This window comes from Ursus maritimus, unplaced genomic scaffold (assembly GCF_017311325.1).
Source record: "Ursus maritimus isolate PB19 unplaced genomic scaffold, ASM1731132v1 scaffold_23, whole genome shotgun sequence".
Classification (NCBI taxonomy): Eukaryota; Metazoa; Chordata; class Mammalia; order Carnivora; family Ursidae; genus Ursus; species Ursus maritimus.
Genome location: NW_024424786.1, coordinates 37,747,692 through 37,770,207, shown reverse-complemented (window position 1 = coordinate 37,770,207; position 22,516 = coordinate 37,747,692). Strand labels below are relative to the sequence as shown.

The following is a 22,516-nucleotide window of genomic DNA, read 5'->3' as shown; positions in this document are numbered from 1 at the left end:
AATGGGGAATAGGGGCTCCTAGGGGCTCAGTCGGTTAAGCGTCTTCCTTCAACTCAGGTCAGGATCTCAGGCTCCTGGGATCCAGCCCCACATTGGGCTCCCTGCTCAGCGGGGAGTCTGCTTCTCCCTCTCCCTCTGCTGCCTTTCCTCCTGCTTGTGCGCTCTCTCTCTATCAAATAAATAAATAAAATCTTAAAAGAAAATAAAGTGGGAAACACAGCCTGGCAATGATAGGAGTGCCTAGAATATGCTAGTGGGTGCATTTTCAGTGCTTTAATGTTGCAAGGCTTTTTTCTAACTCACACATATGCTCTGTTTGCACCTCAACCGTAACACTATAAAGTCATACATGAACTGCCAGACTGTTTTTGAAATAGTTATAACCTACCCGACAGCACAAGTACTGGACACAATGTGTTGAAATCTGGGACCTCTTTTTATCCCTGTGACCTACTCCCCATAATACTTAAAGAAATAATTCATTTTCTCTAAGACTTTCATTTTACTCGCTGTCTCTTTCAGTGTGTGTAGGAATAATAAAAATATTTAAACACTTTTAAGTCATGAGAATTGCTTTCTTGTTGTTAGGTTGGTGATGCATCTATATGAAAGCCATTGTATTAGTTGTCTCTTAACACGCAATAAGTTATACCAGAGCTTGGTGACAAAAAAATAACAAACAGGGCATCTGGGTGGCTCAGTCAGTGAAGCGTCTGAGTCATGATTTCAGCTCAGGTCATGATCTCATGGGTCGTGGGTCAAGCCCGCGTTGGGCTCCATGCTCAGTGCACAAGAGTCTGCTTGTCCCTCTCCCTCTGTCCCCCTGCCCTGCTCTCTCTCTCTCAAATAAATAAATAAAATATTTTGAAAAAATAACAAACATTTATCATCTCATGCAATTTCTGTAGGTCAGGAATCGGCGAGCAGCTTAGCTGGGTAGATCTGGCCCCGAGTCTCTCATGGGGCTGGGGTCAGATGTCAGCCATGGGTACGGTCCATCTGAAGTCTGCTTAGGGCTGGTGATCTGCTCCCTGGGTGGCTTGTGCACAAGGTTGGCAAGTTAGTGCTGACTGTTGGCAAGAAGTCTCACGGCTCACCTCAAGGCCCTCCCTGTAGGGCTGCTTGAGTGTCCTTACAGCATGGCAGCTGGCTTCCCACAGAGAAAGCAGCTCAAGAGAGCAGGCACAAGCCTTGATGCCCTTTATGACCTAAATTCAGAAGTCCCATACCATCTTGTCCACAACACCCAATAGGATACACAGGTCAGCCCTATTCAGTATGCAGCAGACTACACACGGGCGTGAATACCAGGGGACAAGGGTCACTGGGGGCTGTCTTGGAGGCTGCCTACCATCACCAGGGAGAAGGTTTGGTTTTGTTTTGTAGCCACAAAGCTTTTCTTATCTCATAAATCCCTAAAGATGCAGAGTGGGAAAGAAACTCCAAGATCATTTAGTCCAAGTATCTATATCACGTGAATCACTTCCTAAAAATCATGTCATTTAAAAATCTCTACCGATAACTTTTTTTAAGTAGGCTCCATGTCCAGCGTGGAGCCCAATGTGGGCTTGAATTCAGAACCCTGAGATCAAGCCCTGAACTGAGATCAAGAGTCAGACGCTTAACCGACTGAGCCACCCAGGCGCCCCTCTACTGATAATTTAAAACTGAGTTGTGTAAACCTTGTCTCGTTTACATTACAGTCTCAATATCTCTAAAGAACAGAACGTGCCTCCTACTTCTGAAACCCTCAGAACATGTTGCCTGCTCTTTGACCCATAGTTAGGAATGCATACATTTTTGTAAACAGGACAAATTCCTGGTTGTCAGTTGGCATTTGAAGATTAACTCATTGGTCAATATCCAGCCTTCCCTAATTTGGTGTTTCTGTGTGTGTTGAAAGCCTGGGCTTTGGGGAGTGGCTGGCTCCAGAATGTAGGGAGAGGTCAGTTGTATGGTGACTCTCTCTCCAAGCTGAGGCTGAATTTACAGTCTGAATAGGAGCCAGATGGGGGCACACGGAACCAAAATTACCACCGGGGTCCTAGTCCAGTGATGCTAGTGAGTGAAGCATGTTCAACAGGAGTGATATGTGTAAACGGAGGGTCAGGACGGTGGAGAAGGTGGAGAACACAGGAGCAATCTATGCGAATTCAGGAAAATGCAGTCACCTAAATTCTCTTCTGTTTCCCTATCACTTAACTGGAATAATAATGCCTATGTGTTTTCAAAGATGTGAAGCACCTGAAACTCTCCTACTAGAAGGACCCTAAATAGTTACAGTCACTTTACAGATCATTGGCAATATCCAGTATAACTAATGATATAATATACACCCCGGCAGTTCTACTCTCGGTCTGACCTTAGAGCAGAGGTTCTCAGCCCCGGCTGCGTGTTGGGACCATCTGGGGGAGTTGGTGTTTTTAAAATCCTGATGCCTCCACACCACTCCCAGAGATTAAGACTTCATCAGTTTTGGGACGAGGCCCAGAAATTGGTTTTTTCAAAAAGCTCCCAAGGCTCCTCTACCGTGCACCCTGCCAGAAATTCACACAGACAGACAGAGAGACATCCGCCTTGTGCCAATTACATAAATAAAACCAAGGGGAATGAAGCTTCTACATGTAAAAAGCAAGTCCTTAAAATTATTTAAAAATACGGAAAACTACCTTCTAACCTCGAGAGACAGAAGGATTTCAAGAGTCAAACAGGAAAAACCATAAACAAACAGATTGATACACTTGGCTTTGAGATATAAAAATCTTGTATTTGGAAAGACACTATTCATGAAGAGAAAAGCCACAGACTGAAAGAAGTAATCTGCTAATCATATCACCAAGCAAAGGATTAGTGTTCAGAATGTAAAAAGAATGCAAACGTGTTAATCAGGAAAAGATGAACTATTTACTTAACATGACTTTATTATAAGGATAATAGATAAATGGGCAGTTACACAAGGAACTTTTCAGTAGTAAAAAAATGAATCAACTGTGTATTAACATATATACACATACACATATGTGGATGCATTGACGTGAATAATTCTTAAACACAACATTGATCGAGAACAGCAAGATCTGGAGCTCCTGGGTGCCGCAGCCGTTAAGCGTCTGCCTTCGGCTCAGGGCGTGATCCCAGCGTTCTGGGATCGAGCCCCACATCAGGCTCCTGTGCTAGGAGCCTGCTTCTTCCTCTCCCACTCCCCCTGCTTGTGTTCCTTCTCTCGCTGGCTGTCTCTGTCAAATAAAACAAAATCTTTAAAAAAAAAAAAAAAAAAGAACGGCAAGATCTTCAGAATGATACAATATGACACCAATTTTTTGAAAAATTCAGCACACACAAATCACTACTATTTGTGTTTCTGGATACCTACACAAGTTGTACAAGTGTAAATACACACATGGACATGCGAATTACTGTCTTGAGTTTTATTTTACCTCCAAGACAAAAGGGAAATTGAATGGGGTCTACAAATAAATCTGTAATATTTTGGGTGTTCAAAAGAGTCATCAATACATGAGTGTTGTATCATTATCTATACTTTTTCGGCATGCTTTGAAATATTATAAAACTTATCGCAATACCTAAAAATTAGATATTTCTTTTGGGGACTAAACCTCTATAGCCACAGGAGACTCCCTTGTATGAAACTGCTCTGAGTATCCTGGTTTTGTGAGCTGTCGTTTTAAAGAGAAGGCAAGTTTACTTGTAGAGAAACAGGCAGAAAGCCTTTAGCTCATCCGAAGTACTCAATGTGGTTTTAACTTGCTATAGCGATTAACCCTAAATACCGCTGGGGGCGCCAGAGGACAGCACAAGGAAGCCGAGCAAGGCGTCTCCCTGGGGAACTGACTCCCGCAGGTTCACCTTCCACACTGTTTAATAAGTAATCAAACCACTGATGGGTTCTTGCCCCCTGGGGTGACTTGTGATGACACAGCACACGTTGTCTTTACTGCCCTTGGCTTGACATAGTAACAGTTCGCGGAGCCCCTGAAATGCAGCCTATTTTCTATCTGAAAGCTTAGAGCTTTGAGAACTGAGTCTTGGGTGTAGTGGCTCTCCCCCTGCCTGGGGTGATGGAAAACTACTCGGGCTGAGCTATGGCTCTTTCTGACACCCACGGATCCTCATTAGCATGAAATGAGGCTGCTTGATAAACGTGGTTTTTTTTCATCTGTCATATATTCAGGAAGAATTTGAAAGGGAAAAAAAGTTGTCGCCCAGTATTATAAAGCAAATTAGGGGTAGAAGGGTTGAAGCCTGATGAAAATGGGAGTCAGTGGTTTGCAAATGCGGGAAAGACTTCTCTAAGAGGGCTTGTGAAAACCCCCTCTGGGCACACCCGGCTCTGAGGTCCTCCCCTCTCCCTGCCCTTGTCTTTGTGGTTTTACCTTTCTAATTATTTTGAAAGATGAGATGATACATCATACATGAGGTCAGTCTTTGTTCCTTTTCAAAGCAGAAGCTATCTTCTTTTTTGTATAAGTCTTTACCAGGAAAATGCACAAGGAGGGTGCTGAGGGCAGACTTGCTCGACAAATGAACGACAGCCCTGAGGCCTGCTCTCACGTGCAGTGGGAGCAGGAGTTGCAAGGGTCTGGCCTGGCCGCACTCACTTATGATTGATTTGAAACACAGACTAAATCTGAATTTCTGTAGTTAGTGGCCATTGTGAATATGGTATAAACTCTGCTTCTCTTTGAAGGGCTGAGTGAGTTTCCTCATCTGTAGAACAGAGATGGTATTACCTACCCGTTTGTGTAGAGAGATGACGAAGGGTGGGGGCTGGATAGAAAACTAGAGAACAGCCTATAACCCGGCAAGCATTAGGCTTTTTGGTTTGGGAGTGGTTTTCAGTAATACTTCCAACAGCTGTTCTTTTTATTTTGCTATTTTTTTCTTCTGCTTAGGGGACAATGGAGCAGTACGACAGTCAAAACCTGAGTGTCAGTAAGTAATTTTGTAGACATGCTCAGCGCTGGGTTTATGGTAAAACTCTCAGAAGGTTCCAGTTTGATGCAATTAAAAACGTGCTTCTCATCTCTGCTTTTATTTTTTGCTATTGTAAATAATGCCGCAATAAACATAGGGTGCATACGTCTTTTCAAACTAACGATTTTGTTTTCTTTGGGTAAATACCCTATAGTGATTATTGGATCATATGGTAATTCTATTTTTAACTTTTTGAGGAAGCGCCATGCTGTCTTCCACAGTGGCTGCTCCAGTGTGCATTCCCACCAACCGTGCTCGAGGGTTCCTTTTCCTCCACATCCTCATCAACACTTGTTGTTTCTGGTGTTTTTGATTTTAGCCATTCTGACAGGTGTGAGGCGATATCTCATTGTGTTTTTTTTTTTTTTTTTAAAGATTTTATTTATTTATGTGACAGAGAGACAGCCAGCGAGAGAGGGAACACAGCAGGGGGAGTGGGAGAGGAAGAAGCAGGCTCATAGCAGAGGAGCCTGATGTGGGACTCGATCCCGGCACGCCGGGATCACGCCCTGAGCTGAAGGCAGACGCTTTAACGACTGCGCTACCCAGGCACCCCTCATTGTGGTTTTGATGTGTATTTCCCTGATGATGAATGATGTTGGGCATCTTTTCATGTGTCTATTGACTACCTGGATATCTTCTTTGGAAAAATGTCTGTTCAGTACAGAGAAGATTAGCATGCCCCTGTGCAAGGATGACATGCAAATTTGTGAAGCGTTCCTTATTATTAATTTATTTGAGAGAAAGGGGGGTTGGGAGGGGCAGAGGCAGAGGGAGAGAGTGAATCTTAAGCAGGCTCCATGCCCAGTATGGAGTCAGACATAGGGCTTGATCTCATGACCCTGAGATCATGACCTGAGGCAAAATCAAGAGTCAGAGGCTTCACTGACTGAACCACCCAGAAACCCTGAAGCATTCCATATTTAAAGAAGAAGAAGGAGAAGAAGAAGGAGATGGAGAAGGAAAAATGTCTATTCAGGTCCTCTGCCCATTTTTAAATTGGATTATTTGTTTTTTTTGGTGTTGAGTGGTACAAGTTCTTTATATATTTTGGATATTAGCCCCTTATCAGGTGTATCATTTGCAAATCTCTTCTCCCATTCTATAGGTTGTCTTTTTATTTTGTTGATGGTTTCCTTTGCTGTCCAGAAGCTTTTTATTTTGCTGTAGTCGCAATAGTTTGATTTTGCTTCAGTTTCCCTTGCCTGAGGAGTTCCATCTCGAAGAATGTGTCTATGGCTGATGTCAAAGAAATTACTACTTCTGTTTTCTTCTAGGAATCTTATAGGTTCAGGTCTCAAATTTAGGTCTTTAATCCATTTTGAGTTTATTTTTGTGTGTGGCATTAAAAGGTGGTCCAGTTTCATTCTTTTGCAAGTAGCTGTCCAGTTTTCCTAATACCATTTGTTGAAGAGACTGTCTTTTCTCCCATTGTGTATTCTTGCCTCTTTTGTCATAGATCAATGGACCATACATGTGTGGGTTTATTCCTGGGCTCTCTACCCTGCTCTTTTGATCTATGTGTCTATTATTGTGCCAGTACCATGCTGTTTTGATTACTACAGCTTTGTAGTACGGTTTGAAATCTGGGATTGGGATACCTCCAGCTTTGTTCTTTTTTAAGATTGTTTTGGCATTAAGGGTCTTTTGTGGTTTCATACACATTTTAGGATGATTTCTTCTAGTTCTGTGGGAAATGTTATTGGTATTTTGATAGGGATTGCATTAAATCTGTACATTGCTTTGGGTAGTATGGACATTTTAGCAATATTGGTTCTTCCAACCCATGAGCATGGAATATCTTTCCATTTCTTTGTGTCATCTTCAATTTCTTTCATCAATGTTTTATAGTTTGCAGAGTACAGATCTTTCACCTTCTTGGTTAAGTTTATTCCTGTGTATCTTATTAGTTTTGGTGCAACTATAAATGGGATTGTTTTCTTAATTTCTTTTTCGGCGACCTCATTATTAGTGTATAGATCTCCGTATTAATTTTGTATCCTGTGACTTTACTAAATTCATTTACTACATTGAAAATACTCTTCCTATTTCTGGTCTTCTGATAGGAATTATGGCAGAATTGTTCCCCCACCGCTAGAAATGTTTAGGTCCCAATCCCTGGAACCTGTGTTGCCTGATGTGGCAAAGGCGAATTAAGGCTACAGATGGAACTGAGATCGTTGTTCATCAGCTGACCTTAACACAGGTAGATTAATCTGAATTATCCAGCAGGCCCACGGGAATCCCAGGGGTTATCAGATTTGGAAGAGGGAGGCAGAAGAGGAGATTGGAGTCCCAGGAATCAACCTGCCGCTGTTGGCACTGAACTCCATGAGCCGAGGAATGTGGGCAGCTTCTGGTAACGGGAAGAGGCAAGCAAATAGTTTCTCCCCGGGAGCTTCCAGAAAGAAACACAGCCTTGGTGACACCCACATGTAGCCCACTGACTCTTCTGACCTCTAGAATCGTAAGGTAATCATTTTTTGCTGTTTCAAGCCACCAGGTATGTGGTCATCTGTTACAGCAGCCAAAGGAACCTGATACAGAAATGAAATCACGGAAGCTCCTTAGAGCAGTAGGACGGTAAGACTCGTTGGTTTTCCCCTGTGCCAGTCTCTCACCTAGTTTGCCAACTTACCTACATGATTGTTCCTCCCCAGGACTATCTATAGGATACCCAGGAAGTGTCTTTCCAGAGGGTTACAAAAATGCCACCACTTAGAAAATAAGAGATCTGCACTGTCTTACTCCTGAGTTAAACTCCGGAGGGAATTGTTACTGGCTCACACACATAACCCCATGCAGCCCCGTCCTGAAGATGGGAGTGGGAGGGAAGGGTACAGTCTTCATCCAGATTCCCAAGTGAGGGTTTTCCATAGGTGGCCTTTCCTTTTTTAATAAAGCCTTCTCTAAAGCCAGCTGTTAGAGGCCAAGATGTCTTTGCAAACTAGGCCCGCGGCTCCCCACTCTCCCCTCCCTCCCTGTAGGGCTCTGCAGTCCTGCTTTCCCTCCTCTAGGGTTTCAGTTGGAGACATCTGCCCTCTTTGTCCTTCGGCCTACCTTTCTGTAACCGATTCCCTGCTGTGGACAAGAGAGAGCAAAACTTCGGGTCAATGGCAAAAGGACTTTGCTCTGCTCAGAACCCTCCTGTGTGCGTGTGCGTGGGAGGCAGGAAGGGTAGAGTCCCAGGGCTTGGTCCTGATCAAGGTTAAGAGGAACTTACTACTCAGCACCATGCCCGGGGTTGTTCCTGGGATTCGCCGAGGCAAAATCGAGAGAAAAATAAAACATGACATCATGCTGCTGGTGCCCAGGAGCCCACTGGAAACAATCGGAGGAAACAGCAGAGATGGGTCCTTGTGTGCAGTTAGAGCGACCGCCAAGAAACTCCCCGGCTCTCTGCTTTCCACAGAATCCGATGAGTGCCCGGATTGTTCGGTCCACAAAAATAAACCCAAGAAAATTCTGGAAGTGGGTAGTGGCGAAGGTTGCACAACATCGCGGCTGTACTTAATGCCACTGATTGTACACTTAAAAACGGATTAAGTGGTAACTTTTATGTTGTGCATATTTCACTACAATTGGAAAAAAAAGAAGTAAACTCAATTCCTGCTTCTAAAACCTGAGATGCATTCTCGATTCTCTCCTTTCCTCACCCCATAGGACCGATCTGTGGGAAGTCTGCTCACCTGTACGTCCAGGAGGCTTCTGGAATCTTCCCCCCCCACCTCCATAGCAGGCCCTGGTCCAAACTCCTGTCTCCCTGCTTTGAGAGCCACAGCAGGAACCTCCTAACTTGAACCTTGCCTCTTCTGTAGACCCTTCCCGTTCCTCAGCCCACTTCCCCCCGAGCAGCCAGATCCTAGGGTAGCTCATAGCTTGAAACCTAACAGACTCCCCTGGCTCTGGGAATAAAAGCCAAGCTTCCTACCTGGCCTCCAGGCCCCCTGCGATCTGACTCAGTCTGCCTCTCCAGCCCCATCCCCTGCCAGTTGCTTTCTTGTTCATCATGATCCAGCCACACTGGCCGTCTTTCTGCTCCTTGAAGGTGCTCAGCTCACCCCCACCTCAGGGCCCCTGCTTTTGCTGTTTCTCTGCCAAGTCTTTGCACACCGGCTCCTTCCTGGCACTGAGACACAAGCTCCCCATCACCTCTGCAGTGAGGCCTCCCCTCTGAGGCTGGAGCAGCTACCCTGCCACTGCATCACGTGGCCCCGTTGCATTTTCCGTACGGTCCCTGCCATTCCCTAATATGTCTTGTTTATTTGTGTAACGTGTATGGCCCGTCTCCTCCGTGAGGAGCAGGAACACGCACCGCCGTGTCCCCAGCGTCTAGAATGGTGTCTAGCACATAGTAGGTGCACAACAGGTATGACAAAGTGAAGGACTCAAGTGCGTTTCCCAAACACTGGGAGTATCACTGGCAGTGGCTTGAGTGGTGGAGCCCAAAGAGACGTGTCCCTCTACTTGCGATCACGGTCTTTGCAGATATAATTAAGTGAAGGGTCTTGTGGTAAGATCATCCGGGATTGCCCAGCTGGGCCCTATAGCCAATGACAAGTGTCCCTAGCAGAGATGGCCATGTGAAGACGGGGGCAGAGATCGGAGCGGTGTTGCCGCAATCCAAGGACCATCAGAAGCCTCCAGAATCTGGAAGAAACAAAGAAAGATGCTCCCCGGTTAGAAACTTAGGAGGGAGCGCGGCCCGGCCCGCACCGTGATTCCAGACTTCGGGACTGCAGAGCTGTGAGGCAATGCATTTCTGTTGTTGGGAGCCACCCAGTTTGTGGTAACTTGTCACAGCCGCCCTAGGACACGAAGGCACTCCCCAAATGTACCATCTTTTGGATTTTTCCGGCACGCTGTGTGTGCACCTTGGGCTCAATTACCCGTAAGAGCCAGGATGTGATTATCATCCGCATACTCGTCATATTCCACCACCTGTGAGCGGAAGGAAGGGTGTCACTGTCCCAGTCCGCGGTGCCACCCACACAGGGTCCCAGGGTCAGAGCAGGCGTGCAGCAGTGGGTACTGACCCGCAGTGGGGAGTATCCGTATGTCCGCCGTGCGGGTTACAAAGCAATGGCTCGGGTGTTACAGCGGATCCGGGTAGCTTCGCTGCCTGCTGAAGCCCTGAGTTGATCCAGGTCTGGGTATCATTTTGGCCTTGTCCACACCTTGTCTGCAGTCCCTCAAATGCGGCCTTCCGCTCCTGTGACCTCGGTCCCCCCTGAGCCTCACTACAGTGGAAAGATTTCTTAAGCCTTGTTCTCCCACTGGTACTTCTGGGATTGTCAAAACGACGGAGGGCGGGGAGGGGAACTGCTAAGATGGCAGGAGGTTAATGGACTTTGTTCCCAGTCCCTCGGTCGCTCCATCCCTTGGCACACAGCCAGTCTGATGGTGGTCACTGGGATCTTCCCAGGCCAAGGAGGATGGGGCAGCAGGAGAGAAAACCGAGAGGACAAAATAGCCCACAGGAGAGCAGGGGAAATAACAGACCCAAGGAGAAAGCAAGGACCTCAGAGTTGGTTAGTCAGTAAAAACTGGTTCTGGACAAAAAAAAAAACCACAATGGCCCCCTGGACACCAAATGCAGAGGGAATTTCTGTGCATGTCATTAGCGTCTGGCAGCCATGTTTGGGAATAGCAGACACTTGTCTTTTCCTAAGGCCACACCTCTGTTTTTCTTTCCTTTTTGACTGTGGGTTTTTCCACTTTATCTTTCCTACCCAGGCCTCTCTGGGGACCCTTGGGCTCCATTGCAGTGAGGTTCTTCTCGCCCTGTTGGAGAGAAGAGAGAGTCTAAGTGCCCCATGAGGTACACAGGACCCCTGTGTATGCTTTGGCGTTTGAACACGTTGCAGACAAGTCAGTCCGTGGAGAGGAGGTTGTTAATTTGCTTATACAGACGCGTGTCAGCCTTCCTGTGGGGGGAGGCATTCATTTCATGCCTTACCAAGAACACACAGAGCAAAAAAACCATGAAACATGCCCTGACTTCCCCATGGTCTGTTTTGAGGTTCAAACAAGATGATAACGGTCTTCAGAGCCCTTTGAAAGTGAAAGCACTGGAGAGCTGGTGGTGTGCTTATGCCTTTCATTCTTACAGACCCAGAGCACAGGCTTGGCTCCCCCTCACACCTTGCTGGCAGCTGTGCTGGGACCAGAACCTGGGTCCCGACCCCCAGTCCCCGGGGAACGCGTGCCTGGCAAAGGCCTGAACCTTGTCCCACGTCTCACAGCTCCTTCAGTGGAAAGCAGTTTAAACCATTGTCTAGAAGGAGCAGAGTATTGAGGGAAGAACATCAGCTTAAGGCTGGCTGGTAGGGGTACGTGGAGGCTGGGGGCTGAGCTGGGCAAGGGCAGGAGGCACAGAGACAGTAAGGATTCGGTGTGCATCTGGATTCTGAAGTAACAGAGCAGAGGGGACCCATTTGAGAAGTTTTATTTATCTTTTGTTAAACGTAACACTCTGGAGACATCCAGACTCACACACAAGGGGAGAAGAGGACAGCGAAGCTCAGCATACCCAGCACCCACGCACACCAGTTGTCGTGTTTTGCATTTGACAGGTTGTAGCCCAGAGATGAGAGGGTCAGGAGATGAGTTAGATGGTGACGAGGGGAGGGAGTGCAAAACAGAAGGAACAATCTAGAAGACCCTAGGCCTCTGGCCACGTTGGGTAGAGAACTAAGGAGCTGAGCCAGTGTGGAGGAACACGACGAGCTGGGAGAGCAGAGGCTCTCTGGCGTGTGGGGGCTGTGCTGTTTGCACCCCTATCTCTCAATTCCTTACACTGATATCTACTAACTAAATAGGCAAAGGATACTGGATAGTGGGGTCCAGCTGGGGCTCCCAAGCCTCCTGCAGGACTGCCCCACTTGGAGTGGTAAGCAAGAAAGCCAGTGGATCATCTGGTCTGTTTCCCCCATGGTCGTTATACGTTGGTTTTGCCTCTTGAGGATTTCTGGAAATGAAAAATAACCACCTCGCCTTTTTCCCAGAAAGAGAGTGGTTTAACTCATGAACTGAAGGATGTGAGAGAATGTTCCGGAAAGAGTCCAGGTGGTATAACATGGCTGATGGTCCCACGTTGCCAAAAGCTGCCCAGGGGCCTCTCTGCTGGGCACAAGAATTCGGCGACATCTTGCAGCCCCCCACTGTCTCTGGCTGCCGTGTGTCTGAGAACACACCTAGAGCACATCGTACGGGACAGGAGAGGCACCCACGGCAGATCACACTGACCTACAGACGGGCTGGGGTGGGAGCAGACCCCTCTTCATATGCCGGACAGTCACGCTCAAGTTCATCGTATGTCAGGATGACACTGACTAATATCCTTGGAAATGCAGAACTTCCTGCTTCTCCTCCACTGTTTACGAGCAGAGATGTTATCACCCCGGTTGGCCGATCATAATTCCAAAGTGACTCTTCCTTGTCACAACATGCAATTACAGGCAACACCAAAGGCGCTCCTGGAGTCTGGTTTTATAACTCCTTGGGGTGCAAATAACCCCGAGATACAGGCGTGAGTCACTTAAGGGTGCCCTCTGGCCAGTACTACACCACTGCCTTCTCTCCTTTGCCTTCTAGCCAAAAAGCAAAACAACAAATTGCTCCCTCTCTATTAGACTTCCACCAGCCTTTCAGACCTAGCTCACAGTCTTCAAAGAAGCAAGCGTCTCTTCACACAGTCATTTCTCCCATTAATTCGAACTCCACACACACCCGTGCTGCTCTGACAACCCTATTGCACTGTGTTTGTACCCGTTGCCACGTTGGCACGTGGCGTGTTCAGCGCTGTGTCATCTTCCCAGCTGGACTCAGAATTCCTTGAAGACTCACTTCTTTGCCTCCCCTATAGAGGCTGATGTGTAGGCTTTGTGGATTCATTCAGAGGCTCTTCTTTTGAGTTTTGGTGTAGGCAGCCTCTTGCCGCCAATATCGAGATAGAAGCTTAACGCAGCAGACGTCTCTCAGCACAACCCAGGACATTCTGAATTGTCTTCAATGGCTCTGACACCTGTGGAGATCTTGAGAGTGGCCTGGAGGGTAGATGTGGCCTCGGGGTGAACCCACTCTGAGAGTTGCATTTTGGTTACGAAGATTTTAATATCTCTTATCATCAAGGGCAGGAATTTGAAGTTGAGAAAATTCTGTACCAACAGATTTTGTTAAACTAATGCTCTTCCCTTAGCCTTCCCTATGTTTAGTGACTTTTCTACAATGGCCGCTCTTTGTTCAACCTGGTATCAAAACATGTAGGTTTTGTCATTTCTTTGGGTCTTCATTTCCTTATCAGGGCTCCCATGTCACGGGAAACTTATATTAAATAAATGTGCATGATTTATCGTGTTAATCTGTCTTAAATTAACGTAATCCACAGGGATACCTGAAAACCCTAAGAGGGTAGAGGTGGAATTTGCCTCCCCTGCACCCGGAAAATGAAATTTTAAAAAAGACAAAATATAAATCCTGTTATTATCATTAGACTCAAGAGTGGGGAAATTATTCTCTAGAGCACCTGGCTGGCTCAGTTGGTGGAGCATGCAACTCTTGATCTTGGGGTTGTAAGTTTGAGCCCTGTGCTGGGTGTAAAGATTATTTAAAAATAAAATCTTTAAAAAAGGCAGGAAGGCAAAAAGGAAGGAAGGAAGGAAGGAAGGAAGGAAGGAAGGAAGGAAGGAAGGAAGGAAGGAACAGAGAAAGGAAGGAAGAAAGACAGAGGAAAATTATTCTCTCAAATTGCTATGAAACATTCTAGAAAATTTCTCCTAACTCCTATACTTACTTCTTCTTGAACTGATAACACATGGATCAGTCCCTGTTCCTGAAAGTTTGGGAAGCAACAGTCTAGCCCATCTTGAAATAATTTGCCATGTTTTAATAAAACACATTCCTTGCTATACTATTATAAGTAATATAATAATTAGTTATTTTAAAAAACCAAGCACAACGTACTTATCCTTCCCTAGTGTTCTCGTCCCTCCCCCTGGCCCAGCTCCACCTCCTTCTTCCTCTCTTCCTCCCTCTGTCCTTCCATTTTCTTTATCCAGAATCCCAAAAGAGAGTTTCACGTTTTTATATGAGTTGATTTAGCCCTGTGTTGCAACTTCTCTGGAGAACAGGTGGGAACAGAGCCAAGAGCTCACACAGAACAGGAGCAGCGCCCACGGAGACATCTTGAAATGGGCGTGGCTGTAACCGCTTGCTAACTGGCAGGACAAGAGATAAGAGAGAGGCATCCGTTGTTAAGCCACAATTAAGTATGTTCCTAGCTTCTGCTTTAGGGAAGTTCTACCCCTTGGCACCTCTAGCTTCACTCCCTCCGGCACAGTGTGGGTGCCCATTGTTCTGGAAGCCAAGCTTAGCCATCCCTACCTTCCTCAGTTCTTTCAAGAAGTCCACATACCCTGTGAGTTCCAGTTCTGGCTTGACCACTTTACCAATCTGTCTCTTCCCTTATGACCCAGCCTGCGGGCTCATTGCATGGCCCCATTTCCTAATCACCATAGTCAGGCTCGTATCTGCCCTGCTGATCTTCAAGGTGGTTGCCAGATAATGGATGAGTTCCATGTTCTTGCCTACAATGCCCACTCAATGGCCTGTGGTAGGCAGAATTATAAAGATAAAACTCAAAGATAAGAGTTGTCTAAAGTTCAGTAAGGAAACACACTTAGGGCATACATCACATTTATCATTACATCTTATGATGTGGAGCCACCTAATTGCCTGCTGGAGGAGACTAGTGGGGTGGGGATCAGCCAGAGAAGGATCCACAGTGGGCAGGCTCTCTGAACAGTGCTGGCTGGGTTAGGGGAGAGGGATTGCAGAAATGGGCTGTGGAATGTTGAGGAAAGAGAGCAGGATGACCCAGACACCAGCTCAGGTCAGGGGGGGCGGGAGCTGTGGGTCCCTAAGGGGGAGAAGCAGAGGATGATGCTGGAGAAGGAGGTTGAGGCCTGGCATAGGCAGGCCTGGAAACATCTGAACTATCCATCAACAGTAGAACAAATAAATTATAGCTTATTCCCATAATGAATATCACACAGTGATGGAAATGAATGAACCATAGCCCCATGTAGCAATTAGGATGATTATAATAAAGCATACTGAACCAAAAAAAAGGAACAGAAAACATAAACCAGAAGATTTCTCCCATATCAAGATCAAAGACAATCAAAAGCCAACTATCTAATCGAGGGATGCGTGTCTGGATTTTTTTTTTTAAGATTTTATTTATTTATTTGACAGAGAGAGAGACAGCCAGTGAGAGAGGGAACACAAGCAGGGGCAGTGGGAGAGGAAGAAGCAGTTTCCAGCGGAGCAGGGAGCCGATGTGGGGCTCCATCCCAGGACCCTGGGATCATGCCCTGAGCCGAAGGCAGACGCCTAGCGACTGAGCCACCCAGGCGCCCCTGGATCTAAAGCTATGAAGAAAAGTAAGAAATTATGCTTTTTTAAAAGTCGAAACTGTGATCGTCTCAGGGGCTGGGGGAGGGGTGGCAGTGGTGACCAGGAAGAGGCACATGGAGGTTTGCCGAGCCATGTTTCACTGCCTGACCTTGGTGGCAGTGATGTGCATTTTTCCTGCAAAACTAACCTGAATTCATGTATCTATATTTGATACATTCATGTCTATGTAAGATTGTATTGGTTAGCTATTGCTACAATCCCGCTGTGTAACAAACCAGTCCAGCATTCAGTGACTTAAAACCACAGTCCTTTATTCTCACAGCTCTGGGATCAGCAGGGCCCCCGGCTCCGATCCATCTGCTCCTCACAAGAGGTTTGCACATCGGCCACGGAAGCCTTGTTCGGTGTGTCCATTCTGAGCCTGACTCAGAAGGCAGCAGCTACCCAGAGGACGCTCCTCTCACAGCAGTTGCCAGAAGCTCATCTAGGACACAGCATGACTTCTCTTGACTGAAGGAAGTCCTATGGCCAAGCCCAAAATCAAGGGCTGGGGGAATCTACTCTGCCCACAGTGAGGCAGAGGGGTAAGGAATTGGAGCCAATGATGTGAGTTTCTTCCTCCCCATGAGAGCAGTAGTCAGTTAGGAGGGAAGTTGAGTTGCTTTGGGTCATCCAGTTAGGAGTCAGACATTCCGATCTGGAGCCCAGAAAGATCTCTAACGTAGACCAAGGCCTGGTTCATCTGCACTGTAGTGGCAACCAATACCCTGTAAGTGACTGATGGGTCTGGGGACAGCGTACCCAGATGAAGCAAGAGCGTCGCTAATGTGAGTCAGTCCCAAGAGGACCATCCAGTTTGGAGGAGTTAGACAGCGACCAGCCGGAGGATGAGAGGAGAGGACTCAGGAAGGAGCTTGACGCTGAACAAGGCAAATGCTACGGTGACCTAGAGTAAAATGGGCTGGGCCTTTGCTCCCAGGGGATCTGCTTAGAGAAAGGAATTTTGGTGGCTCCGTAGGGACCACATCCCATCCGCAATGGGTTGAGGCAATAGGAGACAAAACGGGGCTGTTCTTTCAAGCAGCTGCCGAGCAGTGGTCTTCAGTCCGCGGCTCTGTCCTGCCCTCGGTCATCAGTGCCTCGGACTCTAGGCACGAACAGTGTTTACCACGACTGATTTTCAGCCCTTGTCACCTTCCTCCAATCCCATTTTAAGACATGCTGTTACACAAAAAAGGACAGAGAGATGGTGGCTGGGAAAGGATGCTGTACCCAGAGAGGATATCATATTGCCCAGAAACAGGAGAGTTTGGGTTTCTGCCCTCACAAAGGTGAATTCATGGTCAATGCCCTCAAGGAACTTACTGGGTATAGGGGAAATGCTTGTAAACACCTCACGGGAACACAAGACAGGGCCTCCGAGGGCTGCATAGACTCACCTGCTATTGGCAGTGATGGCGTTGAGGAAGGGGCGGCTCATGCTGACTGGAAGGAGTAGCAGGGGCAGGTTTGCAAAGGAGGGGGCACGGAGGGTGTGGGCTGAGCTGGAGAAGGGACGGGAATACGCAGCCAGGGGTGGCAGGGTGGCTCGTGGAGTGTCTTAGAGGGTAAGTCGCAGATGAGGCTGGGAAGGAAGTTTGGGGCTCAGTAATGGAGGACGTCCTATGCCGGGTGGGCTCGTGCTAACAGTCTGCAGGCAATGGGGCAATGGGGAGCCACTGTGGGTTTTGAGGAGGGCAGTGGCCTCATCAGACTCACATCTTAGAAGGTCTATGCGGTAGCGGTGTGAAAATGAGCTGGTTGTCGGGACCTGGGGCGGGGTTCCCAGGGGGCTGTTGCAAACCGGGAGCAGGATGAAATCTGAAGGTGGGAAGGGAAGTGTGACTCAGGAACCCTTGCAAAGAGCGTCTCCTCGTCCTCTCCGGCCCGAGACCCTGCTGCGCGTCGTCGCCCCTGGAGGGTGATGGCTTGGGCTAATTTAACTTCCTCTCTCCTCCCTGGTCTCCCTGTGAGACTCAGTGTCCTGAGAGCCAGGCTGTGACCAGGTAGGATCGAAGCTGGGGCCCATGTGGTACAGGAGCTGAAATCAGCCCGTCTTCCTGATATGACTCACTTTCACCAGGAGGAGTCACTCTCAGGGCTCGCTCAGCCAAGTCCGGTGATCTCCAAATGAAGGCTGAACTCAAATTGTAGGGGAAGAGGCCTAAGTTCTCCAGAGCAGCACTGATTCAGAATGTTCTGCCTAGGCGAGCCCATTATAAACGTTCAAGATGATCCAACACCACTGATATTTTAGGGTTCATTCAAATGACACCGCCCAGCTTGACTTTTTTTTTTTTAAGATTTTAATTATTTATTTGACCGAGAGAGAGAGAGAGAGCGCACACGCACAAGCAGGGGGAGCAGCAGAGGGAGAGGGAGAAGCAGGCTCTCCGCTGAACAGGGATCCTGGTGCGGGACTCAATCCCAGGACCCTGAGATCATGACCTGAACTGAAGGAAGCCGCTTAACCGACTGAGCCACCCAGGTGCCCTTGACTTTTTTTTTTTTTAAACCAAGATGTGTTAAAAATATCAAACCATGCATTTTGGTTTGGGGGTTCAGATAATATGGTCACCACAGCTATGGGACAAGTCACTTCGCACCTTACATCCTTGGTTTTCCTACCTGTAAAATAATTCGAACACGTGGTAAGCCGCAGGGCCCTCCTGCTGTGGTATCCCAGACACTGGCCCAGGCTCTCAACCCAGTGAAGCCTGCTGCACTCACAAGCGGGGCTGGAGTCCTGACTTGCTTGGGTGCCCGGGCAAGCTACTTTATGTCTCTGTGCCTCAGTTCCCTTGTCTGAAAAATGGCAATGATAAATAGAGCCTAACTCACACGTTGTCCAGAGGATTACATGGGTGAGACCAAGTGAAGACCTTAGAAGAGCACCCAGCACGTAGAGAGTGCTCAGAAAGAAGTAGTTATTGTGTAACCAGAAGGTAGAAGCAACCCACATGTCTGTCTCTGATGAACGGATGGGCAAAATGTGGTCTCTCCAAACAGTGGAATATCATTCAGCTTTAAAAAGGAAGGAGATTCTGACATAACATGGAGGAAACTTAAAGACATGACGCTAAGGAAAATAAATCAATCACAAAAGGGCAAATACTTTGTGACTCCACTTCTTTGAGGTACTGAGCGCTGTCAGATCCACGGAGACAGGAAACCACTTGGTGCTTGCCAGGGGCTGTGGGGACAGGGAAGTAGGGACTTTTGTTTGATGGGGACAGAGTTTCAGTTTTGGAAGATGGAAAAGTTCCGGAGATGGATGGTGGTGATGGTTGCATGACAGCGTGATGTACTTAATGCCATTGAACTGTACACTAAAAAGTGGTGAAAACTATAAAGTTTAGGTTATGTATATTTTACCACCACTTAAAAAGAAAGTATTGGGGTGCCTGGGTGGCTCTGTCAGTTAAGCGTCCAACTGTTGGCTCAGGTCGTGGTCTCATGGGTTGTGGGATCAAGTTCTGGATCAGGCTCCCATAGTGGAAGGAAGGAAGGAAGGAAGGAAGGAAGGAAGGAAGGAAGGAAGGAAGGAAGAATTAGCTATTGTCATCTCTAGTGTTAGCTATCTGGAGGGTTTCTCTAGGGAGGAGAACCCCAGCAGTTGCCACGATCACAGCCTGCCCCTAACTCTGGAAGATAGGGTCAAATCTTCTCACACCTTCTCCGTTATGTCTGTTATCTCATCCGATTAAATCCAGTCCCACCCTTCCGCGCCAGGAGAACCAAGGAACAGACCTCCTTGGTTGAGGTGTAGTTGAGGAGAACTGGAGGAAAGGAGTGGCTCCCAGAGGGCCCCACCCTCACCACCCTACCCCCATCCACCATCATTCCGGAAGTTTCTCTACAAGCTGGCAATGTATTCTCATGGCGTCCCCTCCGATTACCACCAGGCAAATGGCAGATCTGGGAGGAGCGATGCTGAGGCTCTGGTGGCTGGTTGAGGTTGAAGGCCCTTGGGTCCCACTTGTGCCCTCAGCAAAGCCATTTGCCCTGGGACCCGCGGAGGGAGGGCCAGCAGGCTGTGCTCCGGGCAGGTGATTCTCACTTGACAGCCTGGCCCAGGAAATGCCCAGGCCAAAAGCCCTGGCGCTGGCCTTCACTGACGCAGTCGTTCTTCCCACTTGAACAAATCTTTAGAAAAGTGGCGCTGCTCAGGCTTCGCAGCATGCTAGGACCCCCTTGGGGGTTTGGGGAGCACTGATGCCCACACCCGACTCCCACAGTTCCAGTTTAATGGGCCTGGGTGCAGCCTGGGTCCTGGGATTTTGAAAAGCTCTCTGCATAATTCTAACGTGCGGCCAACACTCGACACCGCGGCCCTGAAGTTCTACAGGGAGCCCGCGGCCTCCGTGAGTGAAGTGGGAGCAGCAGCCGAGGAACATCGAGGAAGCCCAGCCGCCAGGAGGTGATCGTTCCACGCGGGAGGGTCACGGGCCAGGTGCTTTTGTGGTCCGGAGCCATTCTCCTGAAGCGGTTTGGTCTGTGCACACACAGCCACACGAAGGCCCTGCCTTATCTGTTGAGGACGTGGTTTTTGTAAAACAGTTGCCCAAATGGCCACTTTTCTGCCGGTCATGGTGTCTGGGCTTTCCCCTCTGGCCTGTCCTGTAACTGCTCAGAGGGGTGCGGTCAAAACAGATCCTGTCACATCCTGTGGGTGTCTGCTGACTGCGGAATGCTCCTGCTGACTCCAGCTTGCTTGATGTCCTAACAAGGTTCTCAGATGTGTTTCTTCATGCCCTGAAGTCTGCTGTCCTTTCTGTTTGGATCCGCGCGCAGCAAGAGGCTGACTCACTTCCCTTAGCTTACCGCGTGCTGGCGCGTCCTCGGTCAACAAACCCTGGGGGCGGCTCCTCCACCAGAGATCACGGAAAGGTGTGGAGGCCCCCAGAGTTCACGGCAAGGGCCTTGAATTCTAACTCAAGGGAGGTGGCGCGGTCGGGACAGCTAGCTGACATGTGCCGGCTTTGAGACCTCTGTAGACCAGGTGTGTAAATATAAACCATGGTTCACGCTAACTCCGCCCTTTGAGGAAAGGACTGGAATGTTCCTCTGGGTTGTGTAGAAGCCTTGAGTGTTCTGCTGAGTAACTCAGACCCTCACCAGCTTTTGTTCAGTCATTCAAGACATGTTCATTGCCAGACACTGTTCTAGGCCCCCGAAAAATGGCGGAGGAAAGACAGGTGTGGATGCTGCCTCTTTTTTCTTTTTTTTTTTTTTAAAGACCTCATTTTTTTTTAAGAGCAATTTTCAGTTTACGACAAGATTGAGAGGAAGGTATGGAGATTTCCCATACAGCCCATGCCCCGTCCCCATGCACAGTCTTCCCGATTCTCAGCATCGCTCCCCAGAATGGTCCTTTCCTTTTAAAACCAAGGAGGAATCTAAATTGACATATGATCATCCAACGTCCACAGTTTACTGTAGGGTTCACTCTTGATGTCGTACATTCTATGGGTTTGGACATGTATCCATGATTGTAATATCATACAGGTATCTTCACTGCCCTAATAATCCTCCGTGCTCTACCAATTAGTGCCCCGTCCTCAACGCCTGGCAACCGCTGATTTTTCTACCATCTCCACAGTTTTGCCTTTTCCGGAACGTCATGGAGTTGAAATTATACAGTACGCAGCCTTTTCAGCTTGGCTTCTTTCATTTAGTATTGTGTATTTAAGTTTCTTCCACGTCTTTCCATGGCCAGATAGTGCCGAACAGTATTCCGTTGTCTGGAAGGACCAGTTTATTTACCCATTCACGTACCAAGGGACATCCGGACTGCTTCCAAGTTTGGGTAATTATGAATCCGAGCGCTGGAAACATCATGTGCAGGTTTCTTGTGGACATGTTCTCAGCTCCCCTGGGTAAATGCCAAGGAGCATATTGCTGGATCATATGGTAAGAGTATGTTTAGCTGCGTAAGAAACTTCCAAACTGTCTTCCAAAGTGGCTGTACCATTTTCCATTCCCACTGGCAATAAGAGAGAGTTTTGTTGCTCCACATTCTCAAGAGCGTTTGGCATTGTCAGTGTTCTGGATTTTGACCATTTTGGGTTTTTTAAAATGTATTTTATGTTATTTATTTATTTGACAGCGAGAGAGAGAGAGAGAGAGAGAGCACAAGCAGGCTGGGGCAGAGGGAGAAGGAGAAGCAGACTCCCCACTGAGCAGGGAGCCCGACGTGGGGTTTGATCCCAGGACCCTGAAATCATGACCTGAGCCGAAGGCAGACGCTTAACCTACTGAGCCACCCAGGCATCCTGATTTTGATGACTTTTAAGAGGTGTGTGGTGTTATCTCACTATTGTTGCTATTTGCACTTCCACAATGACGTGACGTAGACCCTCTTCTCATACGCTTATTTGCCATCTGTATACCTTCTTTGGTGAGGTGTCTTTTAAGGTCTTTGGCTCATTTAAAAAATCAGGTTGTTCGTTTTCTTATGGTTGAGTTTTAAGAGTTCTTTGTATATTTTGGACAACAGCCCTTATCAGATGTGCCTTCTGCAAATATTTTCTCTTGAGTCTGTGGCTTATCTTCTCGTTCTTTTGATACTGTCTTTTTCAGGGCAAAAGTTTTAAATTTAATTAATTAATTTGTTTTTGAAGTTGTAAATTGTAATCGGACCCTGTCTCCTCCTGGAGCTTACCAAAACGTGCGCTTGGGGAGTGACATTCACTGTCTGGACTTTTCTTGGTCTTCCCTCCACTTTTATTAAGATACAGTCAACATACTGCACTCTATAAGCTTAAGGCATACAGCATAATAATTCGACTTACAAACATTTGGTTAATCAATAATAACGAACACCCGGGGAGCACTTACTGCATCCCAGTTTCTGCGCTACACGCTTTTTCTAAACAGCTACTTCCCTTTAGTGCAATTCCAGTTCCCCTTCCCGCCACAAACCACCATCCTGACGTGTTTCCGGTTTGCCCTTGTTTGTGTCGTTGGAATTTCAGTTTGTCGTCTTCTATGCATGTGTGTTCATTTGTATTTCTGTCGGCGACGTTCCTGCAAATCAGGATGCTGCATGCACGCTTTCCCG

The 22,516-nt window shown here is 47.5% G+C and overlaps 1 long non-coding RNA gene and 1 pseudogene across 1 annotated transcript; both read left to right on the top strand.

Annotated features, from left to right (window-relative positions):
- The first annotated feature begins 5,630 nt into the window (after positions 1-5,630).
- Positions 5,631-5,724, top strand: LOC121104848 (annotated as a pseudogene).
- Positions 5,725-6,869: 1,145 nt separating this feature from the next.
- LOC121104714 lies at positions 6,870-8,619 on the top strand. Its single transcript, XR_005837052.1, has 3 exons — positions 6,870-7,201; positions 7,492-7,578; positions 8,013-8,619. It is a non-coding gene; the product is annotated as an uncharacterized LOC121104714 (long non-coding RNA).
- Positions 8,620-22,516: the final 13,897 nt, after the last annotated feature.